This window comes from Zalophus californianus, chromosome 2, assembly GCF_009762305.2.
Source record: "Zalophus californianus isolate mZalCal1 chromosome 2, mZalCal1.pri.v2, whole genome shotgun sequence".
Lineage (NCBI taxonomy): Eukaryota > Metazoa > Chordata > Mammalia > Carnivora > Otariidae > Zalophus > Zalophus californianus.
Genome location: NC_045596.1, coordinates 71,469,013 through 71,488,157, shown reverse-complemented (window position 1 = coordinate 71,488,157; position 19,145 = coordinate 71,469,013). Strand labels below are relative to the sequence as shown.

Genomic DNA, 19,145 nt, shown 5'->3' with positions numbered 1-19,145 from the left:
GAGTGTAGAGCCTGACGCGGGTCTCGATCTCATGACTCTGAGATCATGACCTGAGCTGAAACCAAGATCCGGACACTTAATCGACTGAGCCACCCAGGTGCCTGCCCCAAAGGTGGCATTTTAAGTCTGACATTATGTTTTCATTATAAATATTGAAAAAATGTTGGAGTCCTTTCATTATTGATTTTAATTTGCTGTTTTGAAGTAATTTTTAGGCTAACTGAAAAGTTGCAGAAAAATAGAGTACAGAGAGTTCCCATAACATCTTGTGTTAATTGTAGTAAAATTGTCAAAACTAATAGATTCATCTTGGTGCGATATTATAATACTGTTATCGATGCTATAGACTTATTTGGATTTCACTGGCTTTTCACTGTCCTTTTTCTGTTCAGGATCCAGTCTATGACCTCGTGAAGAGTACTGGTCAGTTATTTTGTAGACTGTTCCTCAATTAGTACTTGAGGTTTTCTCATGATTAGATTGAAGTGATGTATTTTGGGAAAAAATAGCAGAAGGAATCTCAGTGCATCACGTCCGGGACATATGACGTCTTTTTGCTGATGTAAACCTTGATTAAGGTGCTGTTTGCCTGGTCCCCAGCGGAAAGTTATTTTTCTGTTTGTAATTAGTAGATAGATTGGAAGAACAACTTGGGCTGTGCAAATATCCTGTTTCTCCGTAAACTTTAATTCAGTAATTTTCTCATCCATTGGTGGAACTTGATGTACATTGTACTATATTGTTCTTATTTATTTATTTAAAAGATTTTATTTATTTTTTTGAGAGAGAGAGCACGAGCGGGGAGGGGCAGAGGGAGAGGAGAGAGACCATTTGAAGCAGACTCTGCGCTGAGCGTGAAGCCGACATGGGGCTCAATCCCACAACTGAGAGATCACAACCCGAGCTGAAACCGAGTCAGGCACTTAACCGACTGAGCCACCCAGGTGCCCCTGTACTGTATTGTTCTGATTAAACATTTTTTCCCCTCATTTCTTCTATGTTTACTGATTAGAATTCTTCTTCCCCATTTATTTATTCAACTGTTTGTATCAGTATGGATTCATGGATATTTGTTATTTTATGGGTTTTTATTTAACTTGCTGCTCAAACTGTTCCAGCTTTGGCCACTAGAACTTTCTTTAGGTTGGCCTCTGTGCCCTTTTAATATACCACTTGCCCCCTTGCCCCCCACTCTAAAGCTTTATCCTTACTTTCTGGTACCACAGAATGCTCCAGGCTCGTTTTATATTTTCCATGTCCCAACCCTGGAATCACCCATTTCTCCAAGACATTCTGGCTCCTTTTTTTGAGAAACCAAGATCTGGGCACAAAGTATGTTACTTTGGACTTTTTAAGTTTAATAAGTTTTGTGGCCTAGGAAGTGCATTTCTACAAGAGGGATAATGCTTTAAATTTCAAACGTTATAGAGGACCTCATTTGTAGTTGCCAGTTTAGGTTTAGTTTTTTATGGGAAATAAATAAAATTGTCAGGGTGTAGTTTAAAAGTTCTCAGTTTTTCTCAAATAATGACCTGTAAGTGCTTACAAAACAAACAGAATGAACACACAAACTTTTATTTTTTAGGCTCTAATAAGAAAGCGGGAATTTTATTGTTGTTAAGTGGCTTAACTAAATTATATCCTGACTAATGGCTGAATATATGTGAAGGGGACATATACATAGGTCCTATCTTTGTGATGTGCAAAATGTCTTCAAATTATAAGGAGAGTAGAGGGTTAACTATGTGGGAACAGGGGGAGTCCTAGGGGTGTTGTCCTGTGATAAATAGAGGGAGTGGGCTAGAATGATAGGAGATGGATAAAAGATGAAAAATTAGTTGGGTGAGAAGGCAGTGTAGTGCCTTTACACTTCCAAGGTTGTGCGTATGCAGGACTTAGATAGTAGGGAGCACAAGATCAAGGGGCTGAGGAGGAGGCAGGCCAAGGACAAAGATCTATTTGGAGGGCGCCTGGGTGGCTCAGTTGGTTAAGCAACTGCCTTCGGCTCAGGTCATGATCCTGGAGTCCCGGGATCGAGTCCGACATCGGGCTCCCTGCTCGGCAGGGAGTCTGCTTCTCCCTGTGACGCTCTTTCCTCTCGTGCTCTCTATCTCTCATTCTCTCTCTCTCAAATAAATAAATAAAATCTTAAAAAAAAAAAAGATCTATTTGGATTTTGAAATTCCCTGTAGCTGCCAAGATCCTAAACTTTACAATTGTGTGTGACAGTGTAAATCCATCAGTGCCTCTTGGAAAAAGCTTACACTTGGATGCTCAATCAAATGTGGGTCTGTAGTGTTTTTTAAAGAATCAAAAAGCAATACATTATTGCATAAGGAAGACCCCAAGAGGGTGGGGTGGTTTGCCATCCACAAGTCTTGTTTATCGTTCTCAGTTTTTAACCAAAGATCTCTCTCTCTCTCTCAGATGTCTTACAGACATCTAAAACTTACCATGTTGGAAGTGAGTCCTTGATTTTTTGATGTCCCCTCTGTCATTACTGAGGCTCATCCCCTTGTCCAAGCAGGTCTCACCTGCTTGCTTCTAAATGGCCCTTGCTGCTTGCTTGCCATACACCTGCCAGAGTGGTCATTTAAAAACATAGTTAAGATCAGAAGTCCTGCCTAAAAGGCCTCAGTGGCTTCTCACTGATTGTACATACCTTCCATGATGGGGTCTCTGCGGCTCTGTCTGGCTGACCTTGTCCTTCACTCCGTGTTTCCCAGATCACTCTGCTGCCATGCTGGGGGTGCCTAGACTCCCAGACTGGGCTTGTTTCATTGTCCTACTTCAGCGGTCTGATTCCAACTCTTGTTACTGAGTAGCCTTTAGACCTGAATATGGTGTCAACGTTGGATGCTTCAAGGTGGATCTGTTAAATCATAGATAATGTGAAAACCTGCTGATTGATAGAGGACTTTTGAAATGCAAGGGATAATTTATGGAAGTTAAAATTCAGATTTTAAGTTCCCTTTCTAACAATGCTCAATATTCTTCCTGCTTCTGTTTTCTGTCCATAAGTGATTACCATAATCACCTGACAGTGACTTGAGACCCACTCTCCCCCAACTTCTTGTCAGGATTGTAATCTCTTGGCATCGTAGTAAACAGTTGAAGGAGATATGCTTACGCAGCCTGTCGTGACTGCAAGGCAGCGCTGAAAATCTCCATTTACTAGTGTTAGCACTAAGGAAAGAATGTTAAGAGGAAGGCACTGAATTCTTGACCTGGGACTACCCTGGCTTCTCCTAGCATGGGCAATAGTTATAATTGTGGGCAGGTGTCCAGCTGAGGACTTTAGAATTAACCTGTGAACTTTTCTTATCTATGTGCAGTTTACATTGTATTATGCATTCCGTTTACAGTAGACTCTCAAATTATAAGTATGGTGAAGAGTAAAATAGAGAAGGGCATTTTAAATGCAGGTTATCATTCTTATAATAGATATGCCAACATCTATGGCAGAAGACTGTTCACACTTCTTTAAAAAGTAAAAATGTGGCTTCACTAGTAGAAAACAAGAAGAGAGGAAAGGTGGTGATGTTGGTCCGATCACCCAGAATAGGGACTGCTGGAAAGAGGAAAAGAATGTTATTATTTAAAGCCCCTCAGTCCTGCTTGAAAGGATTTTTCCAGCTGGCTAAGAGATATAATCAGGCCAGATAATAGAGTAGTCTGGGTTCAAGTGAGTTGTGAAGCTATTTGGATGCTTCCTTTTTTTTTTTTTTTTTTAAGATTTTATTTATTTATTTGACAGAGACACAGTGAGAGAGGGAACACAAGCAGGGGGAGTGGGAGAGGGAGAAGCAGGCTTCCCGCCGAGCAGGGAGCCCGATGTGGGGCTCTATCCCAGGACCCTGGGAGCATGACCTGAGCCGAAAGCAGACGCCCAACAGTTGAGCCATCCCGGCGCCCCTGGATGCTTCCTTTATCTTTATTATGTTATTGTACCCATTATCAACAGTGTATTCGTAATTCATCTTTTGTGTATCTGATTATAAATTTTATAGCATCTAATTTGACAATATAAATCCATTTGATTTGAATATGGTGGCGTGTGTGTGTGTGTTTGTGCTGTGTGTACACTTTAGTTCCATCGGTCTTGGGAAACCGACTCTACAAATATATATAGACATAAATATATAAGGGTTATTTTTTTGCAAAGTGATACATACATGCCTCTTATTTATTAAATCACTGGCTTCAATGTTATGTAAAGATATTTGTAGGGGAGCCTGGGTGGCTCAGTCGTCTGCTTCGGCTCAGGTCATGATCCCAGGGTCCTGGGATCGAGCCCCACATCGGCTCCCTGCTCCGTGGGAGGCCTGCTTCTTCTTCCCCCACTCCCCCTGCTTGTGTTCCCTCTCTCACTGTGTCTCTGTCAAATAAATAAATAAAATCTTAAAAAAATATATTTGTAGACCAATTTCAGAATGGAGTTAAAATATTGTAAAAATTGCAGCTTAGTAAATGTTTTGGGGGACATCTGGGTGGTGCAGTTGATTGAGCATCCAACTCCTGGTTTCAGCTCCGGTTATGATCTCAGGGTCGTGAGATTGAGACCCGCATCAGGCTCCACACTCAGCATGGAGTCTGCTTGGATCTCACTCTCCCTCTCTGCCCTCCCTGCCACGCTGTCTCTCTCTCTTTCTCTCTCTAATAAATAAATAAATCTTTAAAAATAAGTGTTTTTGCAGTAGGTCTAGGATACAGAAAGGGATAAGAATGCAATTAGGACCAGCAGATGATCTGGAAGGAAGGAAGCAGCAATAAGGTGAGAATGTGATTTTTGTGATAGGGAAATCTAGATGTGATTTAGGTTGTTTTTTATATACTAAAGAAGATAATGCTAATCCAGTGGTAGCAACACATATGTCCAGAAAGCTTCTGACCATAGGGAAAGATTAATGTTTACTTAGAGGCAGTTACTTTTGGTGACCCCTCTAAACCCAGTATACAGTCTTAACTGGAGATCAAGCACTTTGAGGTTAATATGGTGCTGAGGTTGTTGTATTTTCTTTATTTTATAATTACTACTATATATTTTTTGTTTTGTCTTGGAGTAATGCATTGTTCCATATTGGTGTTAGGAATAAAAAGTTTGTTGTCTTTTTTTTGTGTGTATGGGCATAGTGTGCTTTAGCTGGATGGTGTGCCTTAGTTATACCTGTCTAATCTCTCGATGTGTGACTCACGAATTTCTGAAGCCCTGCTGTCTCCCAGAGGAAGATTTTGGAATCCTAGTGAAGAACTGTGCAGGTTCTACGCAGTGTGAATCACAGACTTAATCCCATCACAATGAGGACACTCTTTGTATGCACACACTTCTAAAATGTGATTGTGTTGGTAAATTTTAGCCATCTTCCTTGCATGGGCATGGGTGGTCTTTGGGGCACTTTAGTTCCAGTTGGTGCCTTTTATTAGCAGAAAATCTCACAAAAAAATCTCTTAGAGATTTTCATCTTGAGCCAATGTCCTATTTAAATTTGGTATGTTGGGGCGCCTGGGTGGCTCAGTTGGTTGAGCAACTGCCTTCGGCTTGGGTCATGATCCTGGAGTCCCGGGATCGAGTCCCACATCGGGCTTCCTGCTCGGCGGGGAGTCTGCTTCTCCCTCTGACACTCTTCCCTCTCATGCTTTCTATCTCTCATTCTCTCTCTCTCAAATAAATAAATAAGATCTTTAAAAAAAATAAATTTGGTATGTTATTTGATTCTCTTTATAAGTCTTAGGAAAAGATTAGTGGCCTTCTCAGTGCTAAACCTCAAATGGTAATAGAAGTGATTGCTGGCATTAGAACTGGCATATTTTGGCTTCTGAAGACATAGAGAGATACCTCAAGAGATTTATTAAGTCAAGATGTAAGGGTTATAAATTACTTGTACCTTGTATTTTTGTTTTCACTGCTTTCACCAATTTAAGGAAATAGGATTTTGGCTAATTATTACCATTCATTGTGTTCACAGGTTAAAACTAAGCTATTTAGGGGTGCCTGGGTGGCTCAGTCAGTTAAGCAGCTACCTTCGGCTCAGGTCATGATCCCGGAGTCCCGGGATCTAGCCCCACATCGGGCTCCTTGCTCAGCGAGGAGTCTGCTTCTCCCTCTGCTCCTCACCCCGCTCTTGTCCTCTCTCTCACTTTCTGTCTCTCTCAAATAAATAAATAAAATCTTAAAAAAAAAAAAACCTAAGCTATTTACCTTTAATTTTCTTGGTGCCAATCTTTAGGTGGTTCCTACTTCTCCAGTTTCTAAAATTGAATAGAGTGTTATACCTGTGATAGCAATAGAGCAGGTTTTGGGTAGAGAAACATCACTTAGCTATTACTTTGGTTTCTAGCAGCTTTACTACAATATCCCCAGGTGTGGTTTTCTTTTATTTATCCTGCTTTGATGTTCCTAGAGCCTCTTCAGTATGTGGCTTAATAACTTCATCAGTTTTAGAAAATGCGTGGTCGGTATTTCTTTTCTTTTTCTAAAGATTTTATTTATTTATTAGAGAGCGAGTGAGAGAGAAACAGCATGAGAGGGGAGAGGGTCAGAGGGAGAAAAAGGCTCCCCGCTGAGCCAGGAGCCCGATGTGGGACTCAATCCCAGGACTCCGGGATCATGACCTGAGCTGAAGGCAGTCGCTTAACCAACTGAGCTCCCCAGGCACCTGTGGTCAGTATTTCTTAAAATGTTGATTCTGCTTCGGTTTTTCCACTCCCAGGTCTCTAGTTACATGTATGCCAGAACGTTTTCATCATATCCCTTATGTTTCTTAGGCTCCTTTTTTTTTTTTTGGAAGATTTATTTATCTGTTTTAGAGAGAGAGAAAGAGAGAGCATGAGCAGGAGGGTGCAGAGGAGAGAGTCTCAAGCAGACTCCATGCTGGGCATGGAGCCCAACACGGGGCTCAATCTCATGACCCTGAGATCATGACCTGATCCAAAACCAATAGTTGGATGCTTAACTGACTGCGCTACCCAGGCACCCCTTTTAGACTCTTTTATGTAATTTTCATCCTTTTCAGTCTGGAGGACCACCCCCCCATGTTGATAATTTTCATCCATGCTTCAATCTGGATGTTTTCTGCATAGTAGTCTACCAGTTCCACTAATTCTGTTTTCCAATCTGTGCCTAAACTGCTATTAAACTCATCTGTTGATTTTTGTTTTGTTTTAAATATAGATTCTAGTTCTTTGGTGACTATCTTTTCATTCATTTTCTTAAAGATAAAGATATTATATATCTATAACGACATGGCAATGTCTGATGACTCTAGTCTGCATTACCTGTGGGTCTATTTCTATTTTCTTGTTTTTGGAACATCAGGATCTATTTTCTGGCATGTCTGGTAATTTTTGATTGAAAATTTGGATGATGATATCTTTCAGAGTGGATTTAACTTTCTTCTTGCACGCAAATCAAGTATAAATGGATCACTTTGAGTAGAAGTTGATCTGTTTCTGGGTTGTCTGTATTCTCAGAGCATAGCCCTTCTGGGACCTCGAAAGCTTAAGGTTTCCAACTGCTAACTTGCAACTCCAAATTTTACCTCTGTAGCCCTAGGAGGTGTTGATGCAAAATGAACAAACCTTTTTAAAAATTTGAAGGAGAGTCTTTGTCTGGTTTTGGAATCAGGATAATGCTGGCCTCATAGAATGAGTTTGGAAGTTTTCCTTCCATTTATATTTTTTGAAATAGCTTGAGAAGAATAGGCATTAACTCATTTAAATGTTGAGTAGAATTCCCCTGTGAGGCCACATGAAACCATGCTCAATTTCTTGGCATATAATATTTTGTAATAGTTTGAGAAGGATAGGTATTAACTCTTATTTAAATGTTTGGTAGAATTCTCCTGTGAAGCCGTATGAAGCCATGCTCAATTTGTTGGCATATAATTTTTCATAATATTCTCTTATAATTGTTTGCATTTTTGTGGTTTTGGTTTTTATTTCTCCTCTCTCATTTGTGATTTTAGTTATTTGGGTCCTTTCTCTTCTTTTTGATTAGTTTGACTACAGGTTTATCGATTTTATTAATTTTTTCAAAGAACCAGCTCCTGGTTTCATTGATCTGTTCTCCTGTTTTGTTTTTTTCTTTGTTTCTGTATCATTTATTTCTGCTTTGATCTTTATTATTTCCCTTCTTCTGCAGGCTTTAGGCTTTATTTGTTCTTTTTCAAGCTCCTTTGGGTGTAAAGTTAGGTTGCATATTTGAGATTTTTCTTGAGGTAGGCCTGTATTGCGATGTACTTCCCTCTTATGACTGCTTTTGCTGCATCCCAGGGGTTTTGGAGTGTCATGTGTTCGTTTTCATTTGTTTCCATGTATTTTTTTCTTTCTTCTTTAATTTTCTGGTTGATCCATTCATTCTTTAGTTGAATGTTCTTTAGCCTCCACGTATTTGTGGTCTTTCCAAATTTTTTCTTGTGATTGACTTCAAGTTTCATAGCATTGTGGTCTGAAAATATGCATGGTCTTTTTTGTACTTGGTGAGGCCTGATTTATGACCTAGTATTTGATCTGTTCTGGAGAATGTCCCATGAGCCCTTTAAAAGAATGTGTATTCTGCTGCTTTAGGATGAAATGTTCTGAATATATCTGTTAAGCCCATCTGGTCCAGTGTGTCATTCAAAGCCATTGTTTCTTTGCTGATTTTCTGCTTAGATGATCTGTCCATTGATGTAAATGGGGTGTTAAAGTCCCCTATTATTATTATATTATTATCGATGAGTTCCTTTATGTTTGTTAATTGTTTTATATATTTGGGTGCTCCCAAGTTGGGGGCATAAATATTTACAATTGTTAGATCTTCCTGTTAGATAGACCCCTTTATTATGATATAATGCCGTTTTTCATCTCTTGTTACAGTCTTCAGTTTAAAATCTAGTTTATCCGGGCGCCTGGGTGGCTCAGATGGTTGGGCGTCTGCCTTCGGCTCGGGTCATGATCCCGAGGTCCTGGGATCGAGTCCCGCATCGGGCTCCCTGCTCCTTGGGAGCCTGCTTCTCCCTCTGCTTCTCTCTCTCTCTCCCCCCACCCCCCGTCTCTCATGAATAAATAAATAAAATCTTTAAAAAAAAATAAATAAAATCTAGTTTATCCACTAAAAAGAGAACTACAAGCCAATATCTCTGATGAACATGGATACAAAAATTCTCAACAAAATACTAGCAAATTGGATCCAACAGTACACTAGAAGAATCATTCACCACAGTCAAGTGGGATTTATTCCTGGGCTGCAAGGGTGGTTCAGTATTTGCAAATCAATGAGCCTGATACACCACATTAATAAATGCAAGAATAAGAACCATATGATCTTCCCAATAGATGCAGAAAGTACAAAGTACAGCATCCCTTCTTAATAAAAACCCTCAACAAAGTAGGGATAGAGGGAATATACCTCAACATTAAAGGCCATATATGAAAAACCCACAGCTAAAATAATCCTCAATGGGGAAAAACTGATAGCTTTTCTTCTATGGCCAGGAACAAGACAAGGATGTCCACTTCCACCACTGTGATTTAACATAGTCCTGGAAAGTCTAGCCTCAGCAATCAGACAACAAAAGGAAATAAAAGGCACCCAAATTGGCAAGGAAGAAGTCAAATTTTCACTATTTGCAGATAGCATACTCTATGTAGAAAACCCAAGACTCCACCAAAAAATTGCTAGAACTGATACACAAATTCATTAAAGTTGCAGGATACAAAATCAATGTACAGAAATCTGTTGCATTTCTCTACACCAATAATGAAGCAGCAGAAAGAAAAATCAAGGAATTGATCCCATTTACAGTTGCACCAAAAACCATAAGATACCTAGGAATAAACCTAATCAAAGAGCTAAAAGATCTATACTTTGAATATTATAGAACACTTACGGAAGAAATTGAAGATGACACAAAGAAATGGAAAAACAGTCAATGCTCATGGATTGGAAGAACAAATATTGTTGAAATGTCTATATTATCCTAAGCAGTCTACACATTTACTGCAATCCCCTTCAAAATACCAACAGCATTTTTCACAGAGCTAGAACAAACAATCCTAAAATTTGTATGGAACTACAAAAGACCCTGAATAGCCATAGTAATCCTGAAAAAGAAAAGCCAAGCTGGAGGCACCATGATTCCGGACTTCCATGTTATATTACAAGGGGGTAGTGATCAAAACAGTTTGGTACTGGCACAAAAACAGACACAGAGATCCATGGAACAGAATAGAAAACCAAGAAATGGACTCGTAACTATATGGTCAACTAATCTCTGACAAAGCAGGAAAGAATATCCAATGGCAGAAAGTCTCTTCAACAAATGGTGTTGGGTAAACTGGACACCAACATGCAGAAGAATGAAACTGGACCACTTACTTACACCAGACACAAAAATAAATTCAAAATGGATGAAAGACAAAACGTGAGACAGGAAACCATCAAAATCCTTGAGGAGAACACAGGTGGTCACCTCTTTGCATCGACCATAGCAACTTCTTACTAGATATGTCTCCTGAGGCAAGGGAAACACAAGCAAAAATAAACTATTGGGACTTCACCAAAAGCTTCTGCACAGTGAAGGAAACAATCAAAAAAACTAAAAGCAACCTTCAGAATAGGAGCATATATTTGCAAATGACATATCTGATAAAGGGTTAGTATCTAAAATAAATAAAGAACTTACCAAACTCAACACCCAAAAAAAACAAATAATCCAGGTAAAATATGGGCAGAAGACATGACTAGACATTTTCCTAAAGAAGACATCCAAATGGCTAACAGACACATGAAAAGAAAATTTCAAAGAGAAAGGAAAAGAGTTTTATTCAAGCCCAAGTTAGGACAGCTGCCTGGGATGCATAATCTTCACAAAGAGAGAGTGCTTCGGGGAAGGAACATTTGGTGCAGGGTTATGGTTTTTACATAAAGGGAAACAAATCATGGTGATGAAGGACATTCCTTGAATGTCACAGATTTTATTTTATGTTTTTAGCGTGTACAAGCTGTATGACTTTAATCTTATGGGAATTGTGGAGGTTTGTTTTGTTTTTCTTACCTTTATGTTTGGAATACTCCTTTGTAATTTTTTGAATGAAGCAGATACACAGTGTGTGCTCTAGGCAGAAAGAGAGCCTATGCTGTATGGTTTTGCTGAGTCATTTTGACCTTGGTGGGAAATGTTAAAGTGTAGCTTCCTGGAAGCCTAAGAGCAGGGCCCACAAACATTAAAAGGTGAAAATTTCCTTTATCATTTCCCCCTTAAAAAAAAATTTTTTTTTTTAAGTAAACTCTACACTCATTGTGGGGCTTGAACTCATGACCTCAAGATCTAGAGTCATATGGTCTATTGGCTAAGCCAGCCATGTACCCTACATTTCCTCCTTTTGATCAATATTCTTTCCCTAGGAAGCACTGATGATCAGCTTTATGTTTTTGTTTCTTAGTGCCAGGGTGACTGGCTTGTCTGTCCTGGGTCCCTTAAGTCCCTTGTTGCTAGGTATGGAAAAAATTTTCATATATATATATATATATATATATATATATATTTTTTTTTTTTTTTTTTTACCTAGGGGTTCTTTCTTTTTTTTTTTTTTATTTGACAGAGAGAGACACAGCGAGAAAGGGAACACAAGCAGGGGGAGTGGGAGAGGGAGAAGCAGGCTTCCCACTGAGCAGGGAACCTGATGCGGGGCTCAATCCCAGGACCCTGGGACCATGACCTGAGCCGAAGGCAGACGCTTAACCGACTGAGCCACCCAGGCGCCCCTATGTAGGGGTTCTTAATGTGGGGAACTTATTGTAATGTAAGTGGTGGGAAGCTTAAAATTTATATATGTTCTCTATTAAGTCCAGTTGACAAGCAAACGTAGTATGTGTGCTTGGCTTAGGTTGTCTGGTTTTGCATTTGGCATAGCGTTTATAACAAAGATACATGGACAGTAAAAGAATTCCACGAAGTACAATTTGAAGGAACCAGTGTGACATTGGACAGGAGAAAAACCCAAAGAATCCTTTACATACATCTTGATAAAAGGGTAGGGAAATTTATGATTATTTACAAGGAAAGATGGAACATGTGCACTGAGCAAACATATATGTAACATATATTCCCATGTTTACTTTGGGGGTGGACAGTTAACATCAGAACGAGGGAAAATTCTCTCCACGACCAAGAGGGTATCTTAGGGCTCTGAAAGCTGGTATATAACCTGGCTGGGCTCATTGTCTCAGGTATGGAATTCAGGGCCTTGCTGTTCACAGGCTGGAACCATATCAGTTGACCTGGAGTCGAGCCTTCTGCAGAGACAGCTAGTGAGTTTGTTAGTGGGGTCTGAAAAGACACAACATCTGATTAGGGGGAAACAGTTCTCTGAAAAAGAAGCTTTAAACTTTCTGCTAGTTTTAACTTCATTAACCCTGGGGGGCACAGTTTCAATTCTCCCTTGAATTGTGGTCATTTCTCAACCTTGGATTGGGATGATGAACTGTCTGGGTACTTTATCTCCTCAGGTGAAGTAGGTTTCCGATAAGGAGCAATTTTTGTAAATCTTAGCTGTAATATGCCTATGTGCAGGGTTAAGCAGAAGTTTTTTTGTTGTGTTGTTTTGTTTTAACCTATAGGTAACAATAGCAAGAGAAATGGAAGCAATAGGAGTCAGACAGGCTAAGTTTTTCTCTGTTATAATTCCCCATTGTCAATGTTTTGTTTCATTTTTCTGGAGCAAGGGCAGAGGTCTGTCTTCTGTAACTGTTTCAGACTGATTTAGGGCACAGTGGGGCTTTGGAATAAAAGGATTTTGACATGGTGGGATGTAACTTTTGGTCCCTTGTTTTAATGGAGGGCGTATCAGAGGTAGTTGCTCATCTGAGAACTTGGATATTTTCCTACATAGTTTGGCACTATACAACATCATTAACTTTATCCTGAAGTATATTCCAAGCAATAGCAATAGTATAGTTAAACCTAATTTTTTCATTCCCTCTAAAATTGATCTGATACCAATGGTTATCCAAGAGAATATCACTAAACCAGTCCCAGCCACCTTGAAAAGAAAAGTAGGGGGAGTGTGGTGGTCAAGAGCCCATTGTAGCCAAGTGGTTCACTGTTTGATTTTATTTATATGGGTTCTTATTTCAGAGGAGGAGTTAATATGGGTGTGGCAGGGGTATCTGCTGTCATATAGACTTTGCCTTGTTCAGCAGGCAATCAGGTAAATTACTAAGAGGCATTTCTATGGAAACCAGAGAAAAACCAGGTTAATGGTTGGAACAAATTATAAACCCAGGATCTGAGTTCTGAAGGCTGCCAGTGAGGTTTCTAGATGTCAGGCTCAAGTGGAATGGGAGCAGGCAGCAGCAATCTGATGGATTTTTCTGCTTTGTTGTTAGCATGTCTCTCTCTGGTGATCCTTCTGAGTGATAGGCACTAAGACGGTCTATATATATTATAGTGTATATATTATACTATATAAATACAGCAGTTTCTCTAAAGTTTATCTCAAGTTGTCTGGCCTCGGTTTGTAAGGCTTTAGGAAAAAGGGCAGTTTTCATTCTTAATGATTTTAAGATAAGAGAATGGGAGAAGATTAGAAACCTTGGTTTAGAGAGTCATAGCCAGATACTGGAGGAAATCAGAAGAATTCAGGATCCAACCCAGTTTTATAGGCAAACAACACACACTCAAAGATAATTAATCAGAACTAAACCTAATATCCACAAAGGTGTGTTGTTAAGTTACAATCTTTCTCTCAAAAGTGACCCTCATTCCTGTCAAAGATAGAAATTAAGACTAATTTGTTTGTAAAATAAGTCCAGTTTTAACAAACTTGGCCTAATTATTTACACAAGTACAGCAAGAATAATAATTAAACATATAGGTTCTTTTAAAATCTGCTTTTTTGGAACTTTTATAAGGAATTTCAGATTGCACCTTTAATACATTTAAGGCCAAGAGCCAAACCAAATATTTGCCATCAGATACTACTGCAATATCTATAGATGTCAATGAGTTCCTCTCTTCTTGAGGTCCTCCAAATATCCTGAGGTTTCCTGCATCTGCCAGAAGTGACATTCTTGACTCACCTAGTAAGGCTGCTGGGAGCTCTGTAAGCGAGGTATCAGGCCAACATCTCCAAGGGGCTTTATTGGTTCCATTCAGTCAACCATACTTCCTTAAAGCTGTCTGGTCATATCTGAGTCTATGAATGTCTCTCTCAAATATGACATTCCAACCAAAGCCTTGGTAATACAACCAGTGTTTCCAATAGTGTCCTGTAACAAGGGGAACAGATTCTAATTGAACTTACATAAATAATTGCCATGAAAGCAAGAATAACCACTGAGCGTTTCTAAATTCTGAAGTTTTCAGGTAGGGAGAAAAGATAAATGTTTTAATATGTTCAAAAAGGAATATTTTATCATATTTTTGTAAGCCATAGATATCTTAAAGAGAAGTTTCCTTAAATCTGAAAGAGCAGAGAACCAACAGTTTTAAACCAGAGTTATAAAAACTGTAATTCTTTTTTCTTAATTCACTTAGTCCCATGTAATTAATTTCAGTTTTGTTAAGAGTGCCGTTTCTTTGTTAATGCTGGAAATTCTTAGTTGAGTTTTGTGATCTTCAGGGTATCAGAAACCTGTATTTGTCAAAAGTCCTTTTTGTGAATTTCCTTGAAGTTGAAACACATTCTGCAAGAGCATCAGAATAATAACTGTAAATGACAAAAGACTAAAAAATGGACATGGTTAAAGATCTGATGAGAGTTCATTATAATGCGGTTGACAAGGAAATCTGGTTATTTCTGTGATACACAACATTTTAACATTTCAGTAATTAGAATTTTAAGTGATGACACTCACTATACTGGGGCATATTAAAACTTTAGGAATTTTATATAATTTCTGGAATAGTTATGTAGCATTTACCCACATAATATAACCTAAGAAGGTTTATCATATTTGTTTGACAGTGTTTCCCATGTAACCTGACATACAAATAAACAAGCCTAATTAGTCAACAAACTTTTATTTAGAATTTAAAGTTTTGGGAAGTTTGTTAAGAATATGAAAAAGATTTTAAAGCACATGCCCAAATAGATTAGAGATCATTGCAAAACTTAAAATTTAGTAATCTGTTTAAAGTGGCAGTAAGAGATTCTTACCTAGTTCTTAGCAAACCTCAGCTCCTTTAATATTGACACATTTTAGTATTAAGTAATTAAAGACCTGATAAAAACAAATATAGAAATTTGTTTTACTGATAAAGAAAAGATAAAGAAAAAACACTTTGTAATTTCTTATCAAGAGCAGACCAACAATCCAAGGAAACCTTGTCTTTTTTAAGAGAGAAAAACCACATTTTCATTTCATACCAGTGTACTTTTTTTTTTTCAGTTTAAGTTTTTATTTCATTTCCAGTTAGTTAACCTACAGTGTTATATTAGTTTCAGGTGTACAATATAGTGATTCAACACTTCCATACAACCGCCTGGTGCTCATTACAAGTACACTCTTTAATCCCCATCACCTATTTAACCCCTCCCCCCAGCCTTTATCCCTTTGGTAACCATTAGTTTGTTCTCTATAATTAAGATTTTATTTTTAAGTAATCCCTACACCCAACGTAGGGCTTAAACTCACAAGCCTGAGATCAAGAGTTGCACATTCCACTGACTGAGCCAGCCAGGAGCCCCAAGATTTATCTATTTATTTGAGAGAGAGAGCAAGAGAGAGCACGAGTACAAGCTGGGAAAGGGGTGGAGGGAGAGAATATCCAAGCCGACTCCCGCTGAGCGCTGAGCCTGATGCTGAGGTGAGGCGGGGGGGGGGGGGGGGGGGCTCAGTCTCACCAGCCATGAGATCAGGACCTGAGCCGAAACCAAGAGTTGGACACTTAACGGACTGAGCCACCCAGGCGCCCAAGAGTCTATTTCTTGATTTCTCGCTCTCATTTTTTCCCTTTGCTCCTTTGTTTTGTTTTTTAAATTCCACATATGAGTGAAATCATATGGTATTTGTCTTTCTCTGACTTATTTTGCTTAACAAAGTACTCTCTAGCTCCATGTCATTGCAAATGACAAGATTTCATTTTTTATTGCTGAAGAATATTTTATTGTATACATATACCACTTCTTCTTTATCCATTCATCAATTGATGGATACTAGGGCTGCTTCCATATCTTGGCTACTGTAAATAATGCTGCTATAAACATAGGGGTGCATGTATCCCTTTGAATTAGTGTTTTTGGATTTGAGTAAATACCCAGTAGTGCAGTTACTGGATCATAGGGTACTTCCATTTTTAACTTTTGAGGAACCTGCATACTGTCTTCCAGGGTGGCTGCACCAGTTTGCATTCCCACCAACAGTGCACAAGGGTTCCTTTTTCTCCATTTCCTTGCCCAAACCTGTTGTTTCTTCTGTTGTTGAGTTTGACCATTCTGACAGGTGTGAAGTGATTTGCATCTCCCCGATGGTAAGTGATGATGAACATCTTTTCATGTGTCTGTTGGCCATCTGTATGTCTTCTTTGGAGAAATGTCTGTTCCTGTCTTCTGCCTATTTTTAAATTGCATTATTTGTTTTTTGGGTGTTGAGTTTTATCAGTTCTTTATATATTTTGGATACCAACCCTTTATTAGATATGTCATTTGCAAATATCTTCACGCATTGTAGGGTTGCCTTTAGGTTTGTTGATTATTTCCTTTGCTCTGCAGAAGCTTTTTATTTTGATGTAGCCCCAATAGTTTATTTTTGTTTGTTTCCCTTGCCTCAGGAGACATATCTTAGAAAAATGTTGCTATGGCCAATGTCAAAGAGGTTACTGTCTGTGTTCTCCTCTAGGATTTCTATGGTTTCGGGTCTCTCATTTAGGTCTTTCATCCATTTTGAATTTATTTTTGTGTCTGGTGTAAGTAAGTGGTCCAGTTTCATTCTTTTGCACATTGCTATTCAGTTTACCCAACACCATTTGTTGAAGAGAGTGTCTTTTTGCCATTGGATATTGTTTCCTGCTTTGTTGCAGATTAATGAACCATATAGTTGTGGTTTCATTTCTGGGTTTTCTGTTCCATTCTGTTGACCTATGTGTCTTAATTTTGTGCCAGTATCATACTGTTTGATTACCACAGCTTTGTAATATAACTTGAAGTCTGAATCCTGATGCCTCCAGCTTTGCTTTTCTTTTTCAAGATTCCTTGGGCTATTCAGGGTCTTTTGTGGTACCATACAAATTTTAGGATTCTTTGTTCTAGTTCTGTGAAAAATGCTGCTGGTGTTTTGATAGGGCTTGCGTTTTTAAAGGCCAGAGGCAGATTCCGAGTTTGGACTAACTTTCCTTTATCTCCATCTCCTGTCTCTCCCTCCTGCGAAACAGGCTTCTTCCTGGGTTGCTTCTCAGCACCCTGGAGGAGGGCGGGAGCAGCCAGTGGGTTGGGCAGTGGTTCTGCTATTTGTGTCTGGCCAGGTGGTTGTAGGATTTCCAGTGGCTGCCTTTCTCCCTTCCCCATTTCCTCATTATTTTGACTGTTGGGAAGGGGGTCAGGTGTCTTAAATTTTTGTCTATTCTTATCTCTTTGGATCATCAATTGGGTTCCTTCCTGTGAGGCATCTTTGTTTTCGAGTAACATAAAAGCCTGAATGTAAGGAATTTTATCCCAGATCATGTGAACCTGAAAAACATTTGAGTTATTTTTATCTTTGAGTTTTAGAATGCCCAATTTCTACAAGCTCTTGCCTTTAAACTTAATTAAATAGAGCTCCTTTACAAATTAATTTTAGCAATACCATCTGGAGGTAGAGAAAATATCTCATTTGTAACGCATATGGATACATATACACAAATGAGATGCAAACCAAATTTAGCCTCTGTTTCAGTAATATTTGTGGAGAGGATATGAAAGACCCACTTTCCAGATATCTTCCTTTTATTAAAGTAAATCTGATTGTAAAATAGCGTTATAATTTATGGATCCATTAAATAGTTATTTTCCATTGCCAGTTAGAACATGATCAGTTTTATCCACAGATAGCAACAAAGAAGCCAGGTGAAGCCCAGAGTACCTTCTTGAGCTTTGGTTCCTCCCCAGAAGCCAGGAGCTTCACTGGTTAAATCAAACAGCTTCCTAGTTTCTGACTGCTTAGTTTTACAGCTGGCTTTCTTTAACTGTGTACACAAGAAAACTAATCCAGGGGCGCCTGGGTGGCTCAGATGGTTGAGCGTCTGCCTTCGGTTTGGGTCATGATCCCAGGGTTCTGGGATCGAGCCCCACATGGGGCTCCTGGCTCAGCGGGGAGCCTGCTTCTCCCTCTCCCTCTGCCTCTCCACCAGCTCATGCTCTCTGTCTCTGTATCTCTGTCTCAAGTGAATGAACAAAATCTTTAACAAGACAAAAAACAAAAAACAAAAAAACAAACTAATCCGGTCCAAAGAACTGCATTTGGGATCTGAGACTCAGGTTATCCTTAAATATTCCCATTAGTAAGCACTTGTAAGTATATGCTCCATATGTATTCTACATATAGCCTGTCAGAGTTTTCTGTGGGTGGTGGTTGTTTTTCTAGGGGCTGTTCAGCTTTTGAAGCATGGTTCCCCATTCCTCTTGGTTTCAGTTTTCTTTTTAGAATAAGGCTTGAATAAGATCTTTGAGGTTTTGCTGAGTCATTTTGACCTTGGTGGGAGATATTAAAGCATAACTTCCTGAGAGCCCAGTAGCAGGGCCCACAAACGTTAAAAGTTGAAAATTTCCTTTATCATTGGCTGCTTAAATATTTCTTTTTGTAAAGATTTTACTTATTTATTTGACAGAGAGAGACAAAGCGAGAGAGGGAACACAAGCAGGGGGAGTGGGAGAGGGAGAAGCAGGCTTCCCGCGGAGCAGGGAGTCCGATTCGGGGCTGGATCCCAGGACCCTGGGATCATGACCTGAGCCGAAGGCAGACGCTCAACGACTGAGACACCCAGGCATCCTTGGCTGCTTAAATATTTGCTCAGTTTTTTAGCCTCTAGCAACTTCTTTCTGCCTGGTTTTTCTGAATTTTGCCCCACCCATGTCTGCGGAAAAGGCACAGAATGCTAGGTTTACCTCTGTGTTCCCTGCTTTCCAGGAATTTGGCCCTGCAAGTTCTGCTTTGGTTACTCTCATCAGAGAGAACTTTTCAAATAGTT

At 39.2% G+C, this 19,145-nt stretch overlaps 1 protein-coding gene across 4 annotated transcripts in view; it reads left to right on the top strand.

The window, feature by feature from the left end:
• ABCG2 (ATP binding cassette subfamily G member 2 (Junior blood group)) overlaps positions 1-19,145 on the top strand; it is a 138,677-nt gene that overhangs the window by 73,309 nt on the left and 46,223 nt on the right. The window lies entirely within an intron of this gene.